The 20,899-nt window shown below is 36.0% G+C and overlaps 2 pseudogenes; both read left to right on the top strand.

Annotated features, from left to right (window-relative positions):
• Nucleotides 1–14,852, top strand: part of LOC129505240 (60S ribosomal protein L10a-like) — a 33,676-nt pseudogene extending 18,824 nt beyond the window's left edge.
• Nucleotides 14,853–19,553: 4,701 nt separating this feature from the next.
• LOC129505239 (ubiquitin carboxyl-terminal hydrolase MINDY-1-like) lies at nt 19,554–20,314 on the top strand (annotated as a pseudogene).
• Nucleotides 20,315–20,899: the final 585 nt, after the last annotated feature.

Genomic DNA, 20,899 nt, shown 5'->3' with positions numbered 1-20,899 from the left:
TAGGTAAATAAATTGAATTAATATATTTGGGATCCCCAATGCCACCTGAGGATAAGTGACTCACTAGGGGGACTTACAAGACTTAGCATTTAGTTGTATTCGTGGCTAGGAGGACACCATGGCTAGTGAGAGGATGCAAACATAATCAGTGAAGGTAAAAGGCTCATGCGGCAAAGCCCAAGGAAAACAAGGCATAAGTTTCCAAAGGTCATCTCTCACTGAAGTCATGGAGTGCACACTTAATTCCCCAACAAAAAGTTATGACAACACATATGAAATGTTGGTTAATGAGAGTTCATGAGAGACTCAGCATCCTGAAGCTGGTCATATACACAGCATCTGCATAGTACATAACAACATTATAGACCCCCAGAAGGAAAGCAAGTGTTCACCATAAACCACATTGTGCCAATAGATAAGACAGTGTAGTCACTCTTCTCTGGGAATGATGGAAACCCTACCAAAATTCAAGTGCCCAGATACTAGTCAACTGTAAGTTAACTTTATTTTGACGATTAGAAAATTTCTAACTTCTGCACAATTAAAACATGTATAACTTTTCACAAAGCAAAGCCAAGATCCATTCCCCCCCCCCCCACTGGTAAATTCTACCAAGCATTAAAAACAAACAAGCAAACAAACAAACAAATAAAGCATTAATATCAAATTTTCACAAATCCTTCCCAAAAAGAAGAGGAAAGAACATGTTCCAACTCATTATATAAGGCCAGTATTACTCTGATACCAAAGTCAAAAAACACATCACAAGAATAGAAAATCACCAACTAATTCTCTAGTGAATACATATGCAAAAATTAGCTAAAAGGCCCTTGTGGTTGAGTCTTATTATTTGCAGAAGATATGTTCTAAAGACTCACTCAGAACTCTGAATTAGTGAATACTGAGCCATTGCTCATAAGAGAAATACAGGGTTAGGTTCTCAAAAGCCTCTGGTCATAACATTTTCATCAACTGATCAATAATAGCTTTGTTTTATGTGTGTTTCTATTTAAAGGCACTTTATTTAATATATATTGCTGACTCATTAACATTGAACTCATGGCCAACAGCACTATAACTCATGCCGGAATACAGCTTATCTAACAAGCATTTTGTATGTAAGGCACAACACAGCCTTCTTGCACTTAGAAGCATTAGACAGCACTTGAGAACTAATGTTGGAAGCCATTTTTTTTAAGATTTTATTTATTTATTCATGAGACAGAGAGAGAAAGGGACAGAGGCAGAGACACAGGAGAGGGAGAAGCAGGCTCCATGCAGGGAGCCCGTTGCGGGACTCGATCCTGGGACTCCAGGATCAGGCCCAAGGCTGAAGGCGGCGCTAAACCGCTAAGCCACCGGGGCTGCCCTGGAAGCCATTTTAAACACCAAATCATCAACAAATGGCACAAATACATGGAAAATATGACGCTAAATAGGCCACAAAAAGGATACTTGCTTAAAGTGCGAAAGATGAAATAAGAAAGCCACAAAAAGGATACTTGCTTAAAGTGTGAAAGTATGAAATAAGAAAGCAGAATATTGTCTTTTTCAATTTCAGCTTGAGATGTGTACTTTGAGTAACAAATTTTTCACTGTTCTGTGCACATTCACAAATGACCACAAAAGTGCCACAAATAATGATTTGGGGATTACAAGTAGATTTTAGTGAGTAAGTGAATTCGCAAATATGGAAACTGCAAATAATGAGGATTGATTGTAATGGCAATTAGATTCTAGCAACATATAAAAAGGATTATACAACATGAGTAAGTGGGATTTATCTCAGGAATGCAAGTTGGTTTAACATCTGAAAATCAATTAATATAATACACTATATCAATGGAAGATAGGACAAAAGCCAGATAAACATCTCAATAGTTTTAGAAAAATCATTTGACAAAACCCAATACCCATCCATGATAGAAACATTCAACACACTGAAAATGGGAAGGAGTTTCTTTAGCCTAATAAAAACATCTATGAAAAGCTACCATTATACTTAATGATGAAATACTAAATAATTCTCCCCAAGATTAGCAACAAGAAAAGTATGTCCTCTCTTACTACATTCATTCAACATTGTACTGAAATTTCTAGCCAGATCAATTAGGCAGGAAAATAAAATAAAAGGCATCCAGATTGGGAAAGAAAAATAAGATTAACTATTTTTACAGGTGACATGATCTTATACATAGAAACTCATAAGGAATCAATTAAAATATCATTAGAACTAATAAGTGAATTCCATATATCTGCAGAGTTCACTTCATATACGAAAATCAATACACTAGAAATGAATTATCTAAAAATGAAATTAAGAAAAACAATTCCATTTATTATGTCATCAAAATGAGTGTAATGCTTAGAATAAAATTCTAAAATACAGAACATATACTCTGAATGTACAAAACACTGTTGACAGAAATTAAAGAAGATGTAAAGACATTCAAAGATATTCTGAGTTCCTGGATCAGAAAACCTAATATTGGTAAGATGGTGATACTCCTCAAATTGTTTTAAAGATTCAGTGTACTACCAAAAAGTCCTAGCATGATTCTTTTTAGAAACTGACAATCTATCTTAAAATTCATAAAAAACAAAAATTCCTGGTACCTAAAATAGCCAAAAGTCTTGAAATCGAAGAACAAAGTTGGAAGATACACTTCACAATTTCAACACTTACAACAAAGCTATAGTTATTGAGAGGGTGGAGAGGGTGTGGTACTGGAATAAGGGCAGATGTAAAAATCAATGCCATAGAATTGAAAGTCCAAAAATAAGCCCTCACACAAACAGTTAGTTTTGGACAAAGCTACCAAGGCAATTCAATTGTGAAAGAATAGTCATTTTTGGCAAATGGTGTTGGGATAACTGAATATTCACATGTGAGATAATAAAGCTGGGCCACTGCCTCACAACATACAAATGGATCATAAACCTCAGTATAGGAGTTAAAAGTATACAATTCTTAGAAGAAAAGATAGGAGTAATCTTCATGAACATGGGCTAGCCAAAGTCTTTTTACATACGACATTAAAGCCAATGTGAGAAGAGAAAAAACCTAAACTAGACTTCATCAAAATTAAAAGTTTGTGTTTCAAAGGATATATCATCAAAAAATAAAAGGCAGCTCACAGAACAAGAGAATATATATATATAATATAATTAGAACTAATAAATGAATTCCATATTTCTTCAGAGTTCACTTTATATATGAAAATCAATACACTAGAAATGAATTATCTAAAAATGAAATTATATATATATATACACACAAACACACACACACACAATTGATAGGGGATTTGTATCCAGAGTATGTAAAGAAATTTACAACTCAGTAGTAAAAAGATAACACAATTTCAAAATGAGCAAAAGATCTGAATAGTTATTTCTCCAAAAAAAGGGATTTGAATGATCAACAAACACAATGAATGATAGTTATTCAACACCATTAGTCATTAGAAAAATACAGATCAAGGCCACAATATGATACCACCTCACATACACTAGTATGGCTAAAATAAAAAGACATAAAGACATATTTTAACAAATTTGGCAAGGGAATGAAAAACTGGAACCCTTGTACACTGCTGGTTGGATTGTATCATGTTGGGAATTAGTTTGGAGATTCTTCAAAATGTTCTTCTAAACATAGTTACCATATGACCTAGCATTTCAACTCCCAGGTATATGCCAAAAGAAATGAAAACATATGTCCATGCAAAAACTTGTACACGAACATTCCCAAAAGCAGTACTCATTTGAGAAAAAAAAAAAAAAAAAGAAAAAAACCCAAATGTCTATCAACTGATGACTGGATAAATAAATATGTCATCTCCATGCAATGGAATATTATTTCGCAATAAATGAGTGAAATACAGATTCATGCTGCACAATGGATGAACATTGAAAACATGCTAAAATGAAGGAAATTAGTCACAAAAGACCACATATTTTATGGATTACATAAAATGCCCAGAATACACAAATCTATAGGGATAGAGAGGTCAGCAGTTGTCTCTAGCTGAGGTATTGGAGAGAAATAAGAAGTTCCTGCTAACGAGAACAGTGTTTATTTAGGGGTGATTAAATGGTTTACAGTTGGTTTTGATGATGGTTGTAAAACCCTGAATATAAAAACCATTGGATCGTATCCCTTAAATGTGCTAGGTGTATGAGGTGTGAATTATGTCTCAAAAAAGCTGTTAAGTATATATTTTTAAAATCAGATACTTTTTTTTATATCCATCCATGTCAAAGTCTGACAAGACCTAGTGCTAGCAGGGATCTCAATTCCATTCCCTCGTGCACACTCTAATCACTCTTACATAGATTACTATGAGTAATCTACTACAGAAACTGTTTCCAGTTTTGATGAGCCATCTGTTGCAGTATTAATTTTATTAAAATACTATTTTCATTAAATCACTCCCTTGCTCAAAATCAATAAATCTCTAATCTCTGCAGTCTGCCATTTAAGACCTATAATCAACTGGCCAGTGTTACCCATTGTTTTAGGCAGAATAACAGCCTCTCAAAGATGTCTGTATCCTAATTCCCAAAACCTTTAAATATGTTACTTTACATGGCAAAAGAGACTGCACAGACATGATTAAATTAAAGTTCTTGAGGTGGAGAGATTATCCAGGATTATCTAGTCTGGCCCCACATAATCACAAGCGTCCTTCTAAGTGAAAGAGGGAAGCAAGAGAATCAGAGAAAAAATGTCACAAAGGGAGCAGAGGTCAGAGAGATGTGCACCACCACCTAAGGAATGTGGGCAGCCTCCGGAAGCAAAAGAGGCAAGGAAACGGTTCTCCCTTGGAACCTCCAGAAAGAATGAGACCCTGCTGACCCATTTCTTTTTCACTCTGACATTCAGAACAGTAAGATAATAAATTTGTATCATTTTAAGCCACTACATGTGGCAATATGTTGTAACTGTGACAGGAAATGAATAACCCCACTGCAGCCATCTTACTTGATGCTTTCAGATCTTTCCACATCTCCCAATTTGAATAACCCTTCTCCACTTATCTGGAAACTCCTTTCTTTTCCTTACTGCTGCACAGCAAGGCCTGCCTAAATACAAATACCCTTAAGAAGTTTCTTGCTCCTAACTCCACCTCCATGTAACTTTAATTCTAACTAGAGATTTCTTCAGAATGGATTTACGTCATCTACTAATAACTAACACATGCTTTACCTAGGGAACGTCATTGATTTTAAGTTAGACCCAGAAGGCTCTTGGCACATCATATGGAAACAATGTAGTGTAGTGTTAGTGTGCTGATGATGAACCAACTTTTTCCCAAAAAGCCCTGATTTATTGTTTACTGTTTAAATACTCCCAAGAAGACTGATTTCAATCATCATATCACATACCTTAAACTTACACAATGTTATATGTCAACTATATCTCAATAAAGCTGGAAAAAAAATAAAAGACTGATTTCAAGCTACCAATGGTTTGACCACCTGGTCACAAAATCCTTGAATATTGAATAATGTCTTTAGTGAGCTAGTTTATGTCTCTGTCTCAAATCCATCAGATCCTTCCCTTAGTTCTTTCTTTCCAGCTTATGGTTATAAATCCGTTCTCAAATACAGAAATATGCCTATTTTTTTTAACTAAATGCCTAATGGGATTTAGTAACTATTTCTGAGTCTTTGAATTCAATCATTTACTAGGTGAGGACTCATCGGTGGGCAGATCTTTTCCCCACCATTAACTTACATTGGAATTCATGATAATACTTTACACTATTGGAGAGGGGATTTCTTCTTATGTCCCACTCCCTATCACATCTTTTACACAGTAGTAGAAATGTTTTTAGTCAAGAAAGAAAACATTTAACAATCAGTAAGTGTAAAAGTTAAAAAATAAAAAATAAAAAAAAGGGTAAAAGTCTCAAATTCCCAATGCTTAGCTACGTGAATAGAACCTGGTCATTTATCATCAGTGGAGAGGAAATCAGGTGTTCCATAGCGGTGCAGAGCCTGGGTTCCAACCACCGCAGGCCACAGTTCTTTCCCAGTGTGTGCCTTCTTTATTATGTCCCCCACTGATCTGAGTCACATTCATTAGCTGGACGAATACTTGTGGATTCTCAGGAATGCTCAAAACAGGAAGCAGAGATATTATGCATGGACACCTGGATCTCATTCTGCTTTTCCACTCCTGTTCCTCACCTCCACTCTATTAGTTTGCTAGTGCTTCACAATAACCACAAAATTAGTAACTTAATACAACACTCACTTGTCACTGTACAATCCTGTTGGTTGGAAGTCTAGCGCTTTCCCTTATGATATCACAAGGCTAAAATTAAGGTGTTGGATAAACTGAGTTCTCACGGAAAAGGCCTGAAGAAAAATCCAATTCCAAGATCATTCCTGTTATTAGCCGAATTTAGTTCTTGGAGTTATAGGAGTGAGTTTCTGTCTCCTCGATGGCTCCCAGCTGGCTGGACTGTTCTAAGATCCTAGACATCATCAAAATTCCTTGCAACATGCCTTCCTCATCTTTAAGTCAGTAATGGTGTGTCAAATCTTATGCATCGAATCTCTGACTTCCTCTTCTGCAACCAGATGGAGACACCTCTCAGCTTTTAAAGGACTTGTGATTAACTAAATCTCATACAGATAATCTCTTTAAGGTCAACTGTGCCATTTAACACAAGCTCATTGCAGAAGTAAAATTCATCATATTCACAGTTCTGGGGATTATTCAGGGTTCATATACAGAAGAAAGAAAATTTTGAAGGTAATCCCCACCATAGTCTTTCTGGTGCTGACTTTGGTTTAAAGAACAAGAGAAATTGATATGGTAAATATAAAGAAAGACATGTAGATTATTAGTGTAAATTCTTAGGGAATGGAGCTTCCCAAATCCAAGATCCTGCTCTTGGTCAAAAGTGTTACCAGAAATGATGTGCTGCTTTAATGTCTCTGTGAGCCATGGGAAGGTACATTGGTAAGTGATATATACACAATACAGCCACGTAAATTTTTATAAAATTTCATTTATATAGATAATTAAATCAGAATCTTAATTTACTTCAGGGTAAGAAGGGGTTTCTGGTCTAGAACACCAGAATAATGATGTCAAAAGTGAGATGAGACAACCTGTAAAGACAGAAATAGATGCTTCTTGTTTTCATGAGGCTTACAGTCTACTATGAAATGTACATAAGGAAATAGCTGATAAGGAGAAAGTGTGTTGAATATGTCCTAGGCAAAGGGAGCAATTTATTCAAGTGCCCAAAGAAGAAAAAGGGTATAGTGCATTGGAGCACCTGCAAGTATCCTGATATAATTGGAATGTGAAAGAGGAATGAAAGCACCTGCTAAGAGGTGAGGCTGGAGAAACAGGTAAGTGAAAGTTCATGGAGAGTCACATATACCACCTAAAGGTAATTGATCCTAAAAGTAATTTGGAGTCCATCAATTCGATGAATAGGAATTTCTTCTAAGGAGATAAATCAATAAAGATTCATGAACAAGGATATTTACTACAGCATAATATAAAATCCATCCATGTTCCCTCCCCCACAGAAACAAACTCAGTGCTCATGAAAAGGGGATTGATAAAAATAATTGATGGTTGGCCACCTTAAAAATGATGATCCTCATTCCATTTCATTGACATGGAATAGCACTGTATTAAGAATAAGAATATGAAGGAGGAGTAAGAGCAGTAGCATAGTATTCATTATGCAGCAAGCAGTGAGATCAACTCTTATCAAGTATTATTGCATCTGAATTTCTCAACAATGCAATGAGGTAAAAACTGCAATTGTTCATATTTTACAAAAGAGGAGAGTAAAGCACAAATGGGTAGACAACCTCCCTTGGTCCACACATTTATTTAGAAGCAGAGACAGGATTAAGACCCATGCAGAGGCAGTATAAACCAATCTGTGTTTTTAACCTGAATTCTGAAAAGCAATAAAATACAAGGGGAAATGGGAGGCAAGGAGTAGGAAAGGACAAGGAAAAGGAGTGAGAGAAACAAGGAGGGAGAAAGAGAGACAGAAACAGGGAATGAATAATGATGACCAAAAAATCTGAAGAGTAGTTATCTCTGAGTTGTAAGATTTTGAGTAATTTTTTCCTTCTTTCTATTTTTCTGAGTTTGTATTTTTACGGAGAGCAATTTGATGGTTTTTTTTTAATTAATAGACTCAAAAGATCAGTTTTCAGTTTACAGATAAACTAAGCAAAAACTACAGAATTCCAATATACCTTTCTCCTCCCTCACACATTTTTCTCTATTATGAAAACCTTGCGCTAGTATGGTACATTTCTTATAATTGATGAGCCAATATTGACACACTATTATTAACTAAATTCTAGAGTTTACATTAGTGTTCACTCTGCGTTGTACATTCTGTGGGTTTTGACAAATGAATAATGTCATGTATCATCATTACATTATCACACAGAATAATTTCACTGCCCTAAAAATTCAAAATAAATTCTGAAAAGCAAATAATCATCACATATATAAAGGATTTACGGTAAGTGTAAGAGACAAGTTTAGTCCAATTTCCCCGAGTCTAGTCATTTCACTCCTACAGGGATAATGCTCTCATTTTGCAGAGAAAGTTCCTATGTAAGTTCTTGATTTCTCTGCTTTATTCTTTAGACTCAAGCTCTGGCTTTACTTCTATAGTATCGTTTGTCTTCCTTCTAAGTTGCATGGTAGTGTCTGTCTGTGGAAAACTGGTTAACTGTGATTATAGGGAGTTGTATTCTGTTATTGTGGGCAAAACAAACACAGGAAGAGCAAAGCCCTACAATGCCCCCAATCCTCTTGATATTGAGGCCCATACAAATTAATAGACTTCCTATAGGTCTTCGGGAAGAATTAAAAACTCAATGAAAGTATCATCTTCCACCACAGCTTTAAGTTTCTATACTTTTTGTTCAGTTTATCCATAAGCCTAATACTGCTCTTTTACTTAAAAATATAGAACTGGAATAACATTTTGATTCATGGCCAAAAGAAGCAACACATGTAGGAAACACTGAAATGTTTCCTTCTTTGTCTGATTTATTAGATAGTTTTAGAGAAGGAAGAAATAGAGTTTCCTCTACTTACAGTTATACATCTTACATTTTTGGTTCCTTGTATCTGGATACTATTTTTATAATGTTATTATTTATTAAATGTTGTTTTTGTGCAAAACATTAGCATATGTATCAGAAATTTCCTTATCTTTAGAAAATGTTGATTTTTTTTTGCTCTTCATTGAATACCAGTGAGATTTAAATTTTTTCTACATCCTTAGAACAATTGACTACAGTTTTAGCTTCTATGAACTAGAATTTGATACATAGTTACCTATTTTTTTAAGTCACTTTTGGCTTAATCCCATGGAATGTTTTTCTCTTTTTACATTGTGTATGATTTGGCACTTCCAAACAAAGTAATTGTGGAAATAGGTCAAAGAGAGACTACTACATGATAGTGAACATTACAGGAAGGAACAAAGAATTAATATATAGTAACAATAAACACATGAAAAATTCAGGCAGATTATCCAAGAAAAAAAATCACATGACTTTGAAGTAAATTTCTCACTTTAGTGAAAAATTGAAGGCTTTAGTGTATTGAAGGTAAGGTCAGTTTTGTAAAATTAGTACACCTTCGATATATACTGCAACTCAAATGGAAAACATAATCATAGGATGGGTGCCTAAAAAATTAAACAAGAACAAAAACATACTATCATGTATAAAAGTTATGATAATATCTTATCACAAGAGTTTTTTTTTTTTAACCCAATACCTGTAAATTTCATTGATGCATCATATAGTAACAGTCATATATTTGCCAGTGGAGAATGTGTGTAAAAGGAAAAGTGGATAAATTCACGGAGGCTTTTAAGAAAAAGAAAAAAAAAGAAAAAGAAAAAGAAAAAGAAAAAGAAAAAATCAGGAGCAGAGAAAAGGTGCACAGGATTTACCTATAAGTCTGACCCAGAACAAACTTGTCTTGAATACAGACTTTTGAACAAACACTGGCCACCTTTTGCCTCTATTCAGGTGACTCCCAGTGATTCCCAGAGCAATAATTAAGTTCATAATGATCTCCTGAACGAGAGGCATCTCTACCCAATTGCCTAGGGTCCAACATTTCTACTCAGATCCCTAATGGGATTTCAGACTCAACAGGATCCAAACCAACCTTATTATTGCTTCTCTGCCCTACTTTGATTCAGATTGTCTCCTAGTTCTGCATTCTCTTTCTTGGACTGCTAAGACAGCATTTTCCTATTTGCACAAGTTGGAAACATAGAGGTCATCTTGCATTCCTCCTTTTCCTCTCTATCTACCTCATCACGAAATTATGGCAATGCTGCTTTTATTACATTTCACCAGTCTCCCCTGCCTTCATATCATGTCATCTGCTTCCCTCTAGCTCAACTATCTGCTTTCCTCTGTTCTCCTTTGTTCTTTTTCCCCACAGATAATCTTTCATGCACCTTTTCAAAAACCGTTTAATGATTCCTTCTATAGGTTGATAAAGACTATATCCCTTTGAACAGAAAGCTACTTGTAATTTTTTTTTTTAGATTTTATTTATTTATTCATGAGAGACACACAAAGAGAGGCAGAGACGTAGGCAGAGGGAAAAGCAGGCTCTTTGCAGGGAACCCAACGCAGGACTTGATCCTAGGACCCTGGGATCACACCCTGAGCCAAAGGTAGATGCTCAATCACTGAGCCACCCAGGTGACCAGAAAGCTACTTGTAATTACTTCTGACATCCTACCTGTCCAAGACTCCTGAAACTGTATACACCAGTGTAGGGAACTATTTGCCTTTTGTGGGGCATATTACGTTTGGTAATGACTTTGAGACTTTGTGTAAGTCATTTTCCTTTTCCAGAAGATCTTTTCACTTTTGCATCTGATTAACTAGCCATTAAACAAGTCTCAGACACTACTGCAATTTGAACTAATCTTTACACACGTGTAAAGATAAAGCACTGACCACACTGCATTGTAATTGCTTGTTCGCTATGTGCTACCCTAGGACAAAGACCAGTATTCTTTCCCATTCCCAGGAACCCCTGCTACCACAAAGGTTCTGCAATGAGCAAGGATTTAGTAATTATTTATTGAGAGAATAAAATGTTTGTGACAGCCAGATTCTGAAGGTCTTTGAATATCACAAAAAGGAATTTTATTCTATAGACATAGCTCTGAAGTATAGGAGGGATATAATCAAATCTATATGTTAGAGAGAAAACTTTGGTAGAGTAATGGATGGGCTAAAGATGGGAAATATTGTAGGATTGGCAGAAATGTCTGGAGACACTATTATGGATTTATTGGGATATTAGGTTGAAGAATGGGAATATGATTCATGCAATGTTATATGTCAGGGCTGAATTACATTCTGAATATAAAGTAAGAAAAAAAATAAGAATTTTTAATCTGCTTCATATCCATGACATATCCTACCCAGTACTGCAATTCTGATAACAGATACTAGGCAGGAAAGCATGATTACCATACTTTACAATAATTAAACAAATATAGGACTTACACATTTATTCCAGAAATACTTTTAACTTCTTATAATACCTTATTGTGGCTGGATCAATCATAAATTCCTAGAAATTTATATTTACATAAACATATAAAAATTACCAAGTTGTACTTGTTTATATTAAAAATCTTAGAGCAGTACTTTCCACATTTGACACATGTTATTCTAGGATTTGGTGAAACTGTCCATGAAAATAAAGAATAAATATTAAAAAATATAATTATTTTCTAAAATAGTAAAAGAAGATCCATGAATTTTCAACAACGAATTATAATATTAATGCCAGGAATTTCTGCCAGAATTTTTTAAATTTAATCTCAAGTTTTCTTAGATATGAGTTGTAAGATTAAATCTAAAGTATTCTGTAAAGATTTAATCTAAACAAATTTCAGATAATCTCATGATGTTTCTAACATTTTATAACACAACCAAATTAAAAGATCATCCTCTGCTCTTTTATAGAATTCAAACTTCCAAAATAGTAAGGCTCAGGTAGGGCACAGACTTCCATTAGGAAATGGATGGAAATAAAGTAAAAGTTCAGCAGAGTCAATAAAAATTTTCCTGCTTCATAATATCCAAGTTATTTGTCAGAACATCTTTAAAATCTATAAGATTTTTTTCTGCAAAGCAAGTATAATTAGATATACTTGATCTATTTTATACATTTAATATAAAAGAATGAAAGACTTTCATGAAATTCTAAACTTTAATATGGAGTCATTATTATCACCATTATCCTCATTTATGAGAAAAAATAGATTGTGGTGAGGAAAGAAAGGTTAAGATAACACATTAAAAAAGTAAAAAAGAAATCATTCTCCTAAATTACATAACCTGTAAGTAAATATACTAGGAATAGGGTAACTGCATTTCAAGGGGTCAGCACTGAATCTATTTTATTCCATGAAGGGTTGTTTATGACAATCAATATTGCCACTCATTTTTGATGATCTTTTGTGTCCTCTGTGCCTCACATTAAATGCATCAACATGTTTGATTTTTAATTTAGCCTTGTTAAAGTAATTTAGTTCAACCTTCACTGAGGAAATGCTGTTATTTGCAATGACAGTGAATGCTATTTGGCCTGTAAGGGCAAATGGGACTGTCAGCCACGTTGTCAAGTTTTGACTTGACACAGTAAAGAAGCTAGTGAAGAGGGAGAACAGTGGGGTCCAGCTTTTAACGACATTGGGTGGTGGGACACCATGGATACACGTTGCTTTTTAGTTAGTTTCTGTTGTTCATTTTCTAAATTCATCATCTATTTTTGATCCTGTGGAAGTATCCATTCCTCTCTTTATCATGTAGAGTCAAAACTTCAGTCACTTTTGATTCTTCTGTCTTCCATAGCACCCATCCCAAATCATGTCAATCCACATTTCACATCTAATCCAAATGTCCTGGTGCTAATTCAAACATTTGTCACTTCCCAATTGTGTAGTTTTCCATGGCATCATAATTAGTCTCACCTGTACTTTCTGTGTGAGCCACAGCACCAAATAGATTAACACTATGTTCATCTTTTAAAAAAATAAAAGAAAAGATTTTATTTATTTATTTGAGAGAGAGAGAGAGAGAGAGAGAGAGAGCACAAGCCAGGGAAAGGAGGGGAGAGAGCAACAGACTCCTCATTGAGCAGAGAGCACTATGCAGGACTCGATCATGACCTGAGCCCAAGGCAGATGCTTAACCAACTGAGCCACCCAGGTGCCCAGCACTACCTTAATCTTTTAAAAAGTCTCATTTCCAATCATGTCTCCCCCAGAACTTTAATGTCTTATGTGATCTACAAACTAATGTCCACAATTATTTGCCTACTCTTTTCCGATTATTGTGGCATGAGGCACCATGAGCAGCAAAGTCTCCCATGACACCTTCTAAGAGGTGTGCAGGATATTTTGCAGATAGTGTTGCTGCAGATCAGCTTGCAGAATTCTGACTCTCAGACAGACGCTTCTCAGGCACCATCAGGCTTAAGTTCACTCCTTGCCTGAAGTTCTCCATATGTGTTTTAGGTGACCAGCAGCATTGTGATGAGGCCAAGGCTGTAGCTATTCCCCGCATGAATACTGAGGCACTGAAGAAACTCAACAAGAATAAAAAAATTTTTAAGGAGCTGGCCAAGAAGTTTGATGCCTTTTTGGCTTTGGAATCTCTGGTCCCACAAATCCTGGGCCCAGACCTGAATAAGGCTGGCAAGTTCCCTTCCTCAAAGACCCATGTTAAGAACATCATGGCCAAAATGGATGACGTGAAGTTTATGATCAAATTACAGATAAAGAAGGTACTGTGTCTGCCAGTGGCTGTTGGCCATGTGAAGATGACAGATGATGAACTTGTGTACAACATTCACTTAGCTGTCAATTTCCTGGTGTCATTGCTCAAGAAAGAGCACCATGGGTTACCCCCAGAGCTTGTACTAAAGCATAACTTAATAAACCCTAGTTCTACCAAAAAAAATTGCCTAATACCTATGCTTTTTCATAATTTTCCCAAGCATTTTAGTCTTCCTTTGCCTATGTTCCTTTAGGCACATGAGACTTATTGATTATATCTACCATTAACTTCCATTGGCTATTGATAAAATAGGATACCTAGAAAAAATAGTTCCCTCTGCTAGAAAAACCAATCCATATTTCTAGTGACTAAAAGAACAGGTGTGTGTGTGTGTGTGTGTGTGTGTGTGTGTGTGTGTCTGTATGCACTGTTCTATAAAGGTAATGTAAAACTTCAAACAATTTCAGGAACCTCTGAATATTGTTAAGCTTTATGAAAGTTGGACATTATTTATTTACTTGTTTATTGTCTATCTACTGCTCCTCATTCCACTAATGTATAAACTCTACAAGAGCAAACATCTTGGCTCTCTTTTTTACCACTATAACCTTAATCTCTAGAATAGAGCTCAGAGTCTAGTAAACATTAAATAAATGTCCGTTGAATAAATGAATGTATTCCCAGTACTTAGCAGAGTGCATGATGTTTAGTAGGTAATCAAGAAATATTGATTATATGGAAAAAATACTAAAGGACAAACATTAAGGAATAGCATAGTAAGGTAAATATTAGGAATATGTATGAATATTTTCAATATCATTTTAAGGACCCCTTAGCACTTTTACTATAAATTTTGTAGTTAACATTTGACTCATGACAATGTTTCTTAGGGAGCAAATACTCAAGCTCCAGTAGGGTGTGTGAAGTTAAAGGACAATGTGGCTGTCCAGGACCCTCAGCAAACCAACTCTCTGGTTAGAGTTCACAGTGACTGGTTAGGCTGAAAGAGAGAACAGAATGGGAAACTGAATATAGTCTTTGGTATCCAATGCAGAATATTCAGAGAACAAACCAACAAGCAGGGCCTATAATTTTAACTGAACAAAAAATTAAAATGCAAGGTCCCTTTTTCAAAATGAAAAGGATAAGAGTCATTAAAGGTAATAAAATAAAACTCATTCCTTTCTCTGTGGTTTCTTTCTTGACCTGTCATATCACTTTTATTTGCTATTTAATGACACCCTCACCTGCCATGGAAATACTCAGAAAGTGCAGACCCTTGTAGGAGCCCAGGGACTCCATCTGCACCCTAGTAGACATGAGGCCACCACTGCCAAGACACCTACCTGAAACCACCTGCCAGATCCACAGACCTGGGTGCAAGGGGAAGTCAATCTCCCCTTCCCACTACTGATGCCCAGTACGTTGTGGACCTGACAGCATGCCTCCTTAAAGATTGGAGTTCCTGTAACTGGACATGCTGCCCTCCTGGACCCCAAAGGATGAGTGACAGGATCAACACCATGGAATTGCCTACTGAGAGAGAGATACTGCTGCCATTTCCTGCCCTGAAAGACCACTGGACATGTGTCCTTGACCTCTATCCATCCCAAGTCCTTGCCCAGGCCCCACAGAGGTCAAAGGGGGATGGAAGGATGAGAGTCTCATATGGGTGGCCACACCAGGCAGAGGGCATCAGCAATCATGGAGCAGGAGAGTGAGGAGGGCCCAGGGCATGAGGGAGCAGGGTGTTGGGAGCTGGCCAGAGAAACCATCTTGAGGAGGAGGAGAGTGTGTGAACCAGGCTCCAAGTCCTGGCCACATGCTCCATTGTCCCATATCACTTCACTCACAAGATGTAAATTTACAGATAAAATTCTTATGAATTTCAAGACTGGAGAGTCAAGCATTATACTCCAACAGTGAAACTTTTCTTAATATGTGTGACCACTCTGGTAACGGGTCCATGAAGATGGCCTGGGAACAGACTTCCAAAGGGAAACAAAGCCAGGAGCTAGACCTTCTGGCTCCTGACAGGACTGTGAGAGGTAGAGTTGAGGGATGGATCACAGGAGTTCTTTCTACTGGCTGGCCCACATCACTACAACACTTCTAACTGCACTGTCTAATCTCTGTACAGACTTGTCATGTGCTTTGGTTTCCGATTTCTACTGCAGATGAACTTGCTGTAGTTGCTATAAGCCAATGACTGTAAAAGAAAAGGAAAAGAAGCTGGAAAGATAGCAAAGCATTTGGTTCAGACACTTAACATAAAAATAATGAAGGAGAGAGAAAAAGAGAAGAACAAAGACAATCTTCCTGGGAAAGGTAATACTTATTTGAATCATGGCTTTCTGGCTTTTCAAAAGATGACATATGATATCCATTTAACTACCACAACTTGATAGTGTAATGGGAAGCTACTTACAAGATGGGAAATGTCTCAAAGAGACATTAATATTTGTTGAGTGCAGTCTGTGTGCTAGGAACTTTGTAAACATTATATTTGGTTTTCACACACACACACACAATCTAAAGCAGACATTATCCTCATTTCTCAGTTAAAGACATGGAATCTAACAGTTATTCTAGGTCAATTATTATTCTGGTCAAAAACAAGTAGCTAGTCAATATAATGGCAGGAGATGAGGCAGGACAGAAAAAAAATGTATTTTGTACGTAGATATCCCTCAATAAGCACATAAAAATTGCAAAGTCCAAAAAAATGTAAAGAAAAGTTAGAATGAATAATAATCATCTGTTTGTATTGGGAAGTTAGGTTTATGAAGACACAAAGCAGGTAATACTCAAGTTCACTCAACTGCTGTTATATTATTCATTATTCTTTTTTTCCCTTCACAAATCACTAAAGAGAATATTTTTAAAAGAAAATAAATCTCTTTTAAACCAATATATTTTACTTATGTAGTTAGATATTCAGAATAAATGTAATGCCCATAGCACGAAGTAAAGATAGAGCTGATTATTATATTTTTCTTTGCAAATGTGTTCCACATATATATTTTACCAAACATTCTAAAAAGCTCATAATAAAAAATTCTGAAAGTGCCTTAATTTATAATTTGCCTATATGTGTACTTTCTAGGGAATTTGTCCCATTTTAAAATATTTAATTAGCATCCTTAACTCCTGAGTTTTTCTACCTTAAAATTATGTAGAGATCTTTAGAATGTGCGTGTGCATGTGTGTATGTAATATTCAGAAACATTTATTTTAATAATCCTTGTAAAATTGAGACTATTTTAATTCTCTCTTTTTTTTTTAAAGAAAACAAGTCCATTTTGAAAAGCTCTTCTTCAGTTATAATTCTGAAGAGATGGCATATTGGTTCAATTAAAGCAAAATTGGTTGAAGAAATATAAATATACATATACCAAATATATAATATTTGAGCTGAAATCTCAGGTCATACAAATCTATTGAAGAGGTTTTATTAATTTCAAAATACTTAAAAACCTAGGTTGGCTTAAAATTCCTAATGGAGGATTTTGAAGAAGAGAGAATTTTTACAAATAAAATCTCAATATATTTTCAAAAATTCTGGAAACAGATTTGTCTTAAAAATATATTAAGACTTTGGGGGCAAATTGTCAAAACACATGTAACTCATACTCACTAAAAAAAATTCCTAACTCTAAAGTGAAAAATCAAACCTCTATAATCTACTGATTGCCAAATTTTAATCAATATATTTCTATTATCAATCCCAGGAAATTCAATTATTCTTCATTTTAGTGAGAAAAAGCAAACCACCATCAATACACTAGTATTCATCTATAACATCCTTGATTCACTAAATCTGGGGTTGTTTGCCACCATTGTTCCCATCTTTTAGAATAAGTTAAAGTGGTGCTATCTAGTTTCAATATCAATTCTAAAAGCCCTAATTTGATTCATTTCTGATGCATAATCATAAAAAAGACATATAAGAAATTGGAATTGTGTTCATTTAACAGCTATTAATTACAAACCTGTAATTTGATATCTAAGTAATATTGAATGATAGTTCTAAACCAACTATCTGTTGTCTCTTACTCAAAGCATATCATCAGGGTTCCTGAATAAATAGTCATGATAGAAAGGGAATCCCTGTGGCAGAAATTAAGAAATAAAGTACAGGAAGGATTAACCTCCAGCCTCCCGTGCTTTTATCTCTAGCATGCCTCAAAACCAAAGAGTGAATGCCTAACCATTAAAAAAGATTAAAGGTGTTAATTAGACTAAGAGATAGAAACCTATCACCCTTATGTCAGGGAGACCAGACTAAATCTTCTAATGGATTGACACACACACACATACACAGGAAGTATTTTATCCACTGAAATTCTGTTGATGATAATCTCATGTACATTTGGAAACAATTTTTGTTGTTCTGATTACAAATTTTGAGCACTATTTTTATAGGCACAGTCATTTCCATCATTCCTATCAGAATTGTTTATAACATTTGATAGTCAAATAAAACTAAATGGGGCTTAGAAGAGTAACCAAACTTCATAACAATGAAATTCAGAATTGCTAATTCTCACATGTCCTTCAATTGAGCCCATTATGAAGTTAGTATCAGATGATGCGGAGCTTTTTCTATTTTTCTTTCAGGAGAAACACAGAACTTGTTAGTCACATATATTACCTATGTGACATCTCAAGATGGATTTGAAATCTCTTACCATTCGGTGTTAGAAGAAGGGGAAAGTATTGTCCAAAATAATAATTACCTTTTAAGTAAGTCATTTTGTCTTTTTATGTTTTGTTGTTTTAAAATTTATACATTTCTATTGTTACAATATAAGGAAAAACAAGCACATGTATTTTACATAGCGTAAAGTGTGCCTATTATGGTAATGTGTTTACACACATATATGCATACACATATGTATGCATAAATATATACACATATATGTATTTATACATATCATATATGTATATACATCCATGTGTATATGTCTGTATGTATGTGTGTCTGTATACACACACACACACGTATTTTAGGTTCTTTTTTTTTTAAATCTTTTTTTTTTTTTTTATGATAGTCACAGAGAGAGAGAGAGAGAGAGAGAGGCAGAGACACAGTCAGAGGGAGAAGCAGGCTCCATGCACCGGGAGCCCGATGTGGGATTCGATCCCGGGTCTCCAGGATCGCGCCCTGGCCCAAAGGCAGGCGCCAAACCGCTGCGCCACCCAGGGATCCCTAGGTTCTTTTTTTTTTTTAATTTATTTATTCGAGACACAGAGAGAGGCAGAGACATAGGCAGAGCGAGAAGCAGGCCCAGTGTGGGACTTAGTCCCAGGACCCGGGGATCATGACCTAAGCCAAAGGCAGATGCTTAACCACTAAGCCACCCGGTTCCCCTCTATTTTGGGTTCTATAACAGAAGATGAGATGTTCTCTATTTTCTCTCTCTCTTTCCAATGTTAAATATTTTCATTTCACTATACTTTAAAGGTAATGTGAAAGACGATGAGGGTAGAAATCAAAATGTTATGTGAACTAACAACATCTAAACATTTTTTAGACAATTATTTAAAAAACACTAAGAACATTACTTTAAAGGAACACTTGGAGCACACCATAGGAGCCAATAAAACCCAAACTAACAATTTTATATAAAGATGCCATCTATATGTCATATGTGTATCTATATGTCATATTTCTGTGTGTGTGTATGCTGCTCTCTCAGAAGGAAGTGATCACATTACATGATCTCATGGCCCACCTTGGAGAGATTACCTCCTGTCTATCAGTCCCCCGAAATCGGAGGAACTTCAGCTTCATTTTCAGCAGAATGTGCATGATGCAATGACAACGCTGCCTAAACCGGCTGTAAGTCTTAATATCAATGTGCAATTCACAGGTGTCTCAGATTCTAAGTGTGCATCTGAGTGCAGGATCTTTGGCCCACTAAGCATAACTCTATACTATGGCTGGCTTGTTGATCCCCAGACTTATGAGGCTGGGAGTGCAGTTGGGAAACTGAGTTATAACCAGCTGGTAGAGAAGATTTTCACCTGCAAACACTCCAGGAACACCAACCGCATAACAGAACAGGCCCCAACTGCAGAGCAGTTCCTGGAGACCATTGAGAGAGCTAGGATTTACCATGGTCTGTGTGAGCTAATGGCAGCTGCCATGAAAAGTGAACTTAGTGTCTTCTTCTAAAATAAGCATTTTAGTACTATGACTAAGCATCAAAGCCCCTTGTACCTAATGGTCAGCACCAGGACCTTCTCCAGAAGGAGCAAATATTATGGGAAAACTACGCATTGTGGATGGAGACAGGGGCCCTTGTGACTCTGACTCGTACTTCAGTCATTCCCTGGGTAGGTTGGCAAAAGGTGGGAGTAGCAACAAGGTACGTTGGGCTTTAGCACCTTGGAGCTAGCCCAGCAACTTGAACGAGAGAAGTATATACAGCAACAAGTAGTCCAGCCTGCACCAGTGTGAGCCTTGTCACGGCAGGAGAGAGGAGTCACATCTGGACACATAGCTAGGGAGAGTTGTCAAGGCAGACTGTGCTCTCCTATGGTCCCTGCCAGTGCTAAGCTGCCCTGCTCCTTCTTTCAGAGGCTATGGCTATGTTGCTTGCTCCCCTAGCTCAGCCTGTGAGATATGCAAGGTAATTTATTTATGAATTGTTAGGGATCAGAGCACGCAATAAATATCAAATTCAGACCCAGTATTACTCACTGAATGCTTACTATAGCAATATTTGAGTTATCTCATTTAATCTTCACATCTCAAGGCAAGAAGTACCATTCCTGCCATCTCTTTATAGATGAGGATACTGAGACACAGAAGAAAGCAATAGCTCACTCAAGATTACCCAGCTAGTCAATAGTAGATCTGAAATTCTAAACAGGCTTGTCTGATTCTAGATCCCAAGCTCTCAACTCCTGTACTACAGCTTCATCCCATATTACTTGAGGAAAAAAATTGCTAGCTAAATAAAGACAGTAAATGCCATTATAATGATGTGTATTAGAAGAGGTTGCTAAATAAAAAGGATAATAAAATATGATTTAGATGCGA

Source organism: Nyctereutes procyonoides, unplaced genomic scaffold, assembly GCF_905146905.1.
Source record: "Nyctereutes procyonoides isolate TBG_1078 unplaced genomic scaffold, NYPRO_anot_genome, whole genome shotgun sequence".
Taxonomy (NCBI): domain Eukaryota; kingdom Metazoa; phylum Chordata; class Mammalia; order Carnivora; family Canidae; genus Nyctereutes; species Nyctereutes procyonoides.
The sequence above is the reverse complement of the archived record's forward strand: the minus strand, read 5'-3'. Positions and strand labels throughout refer to the sequence as shown.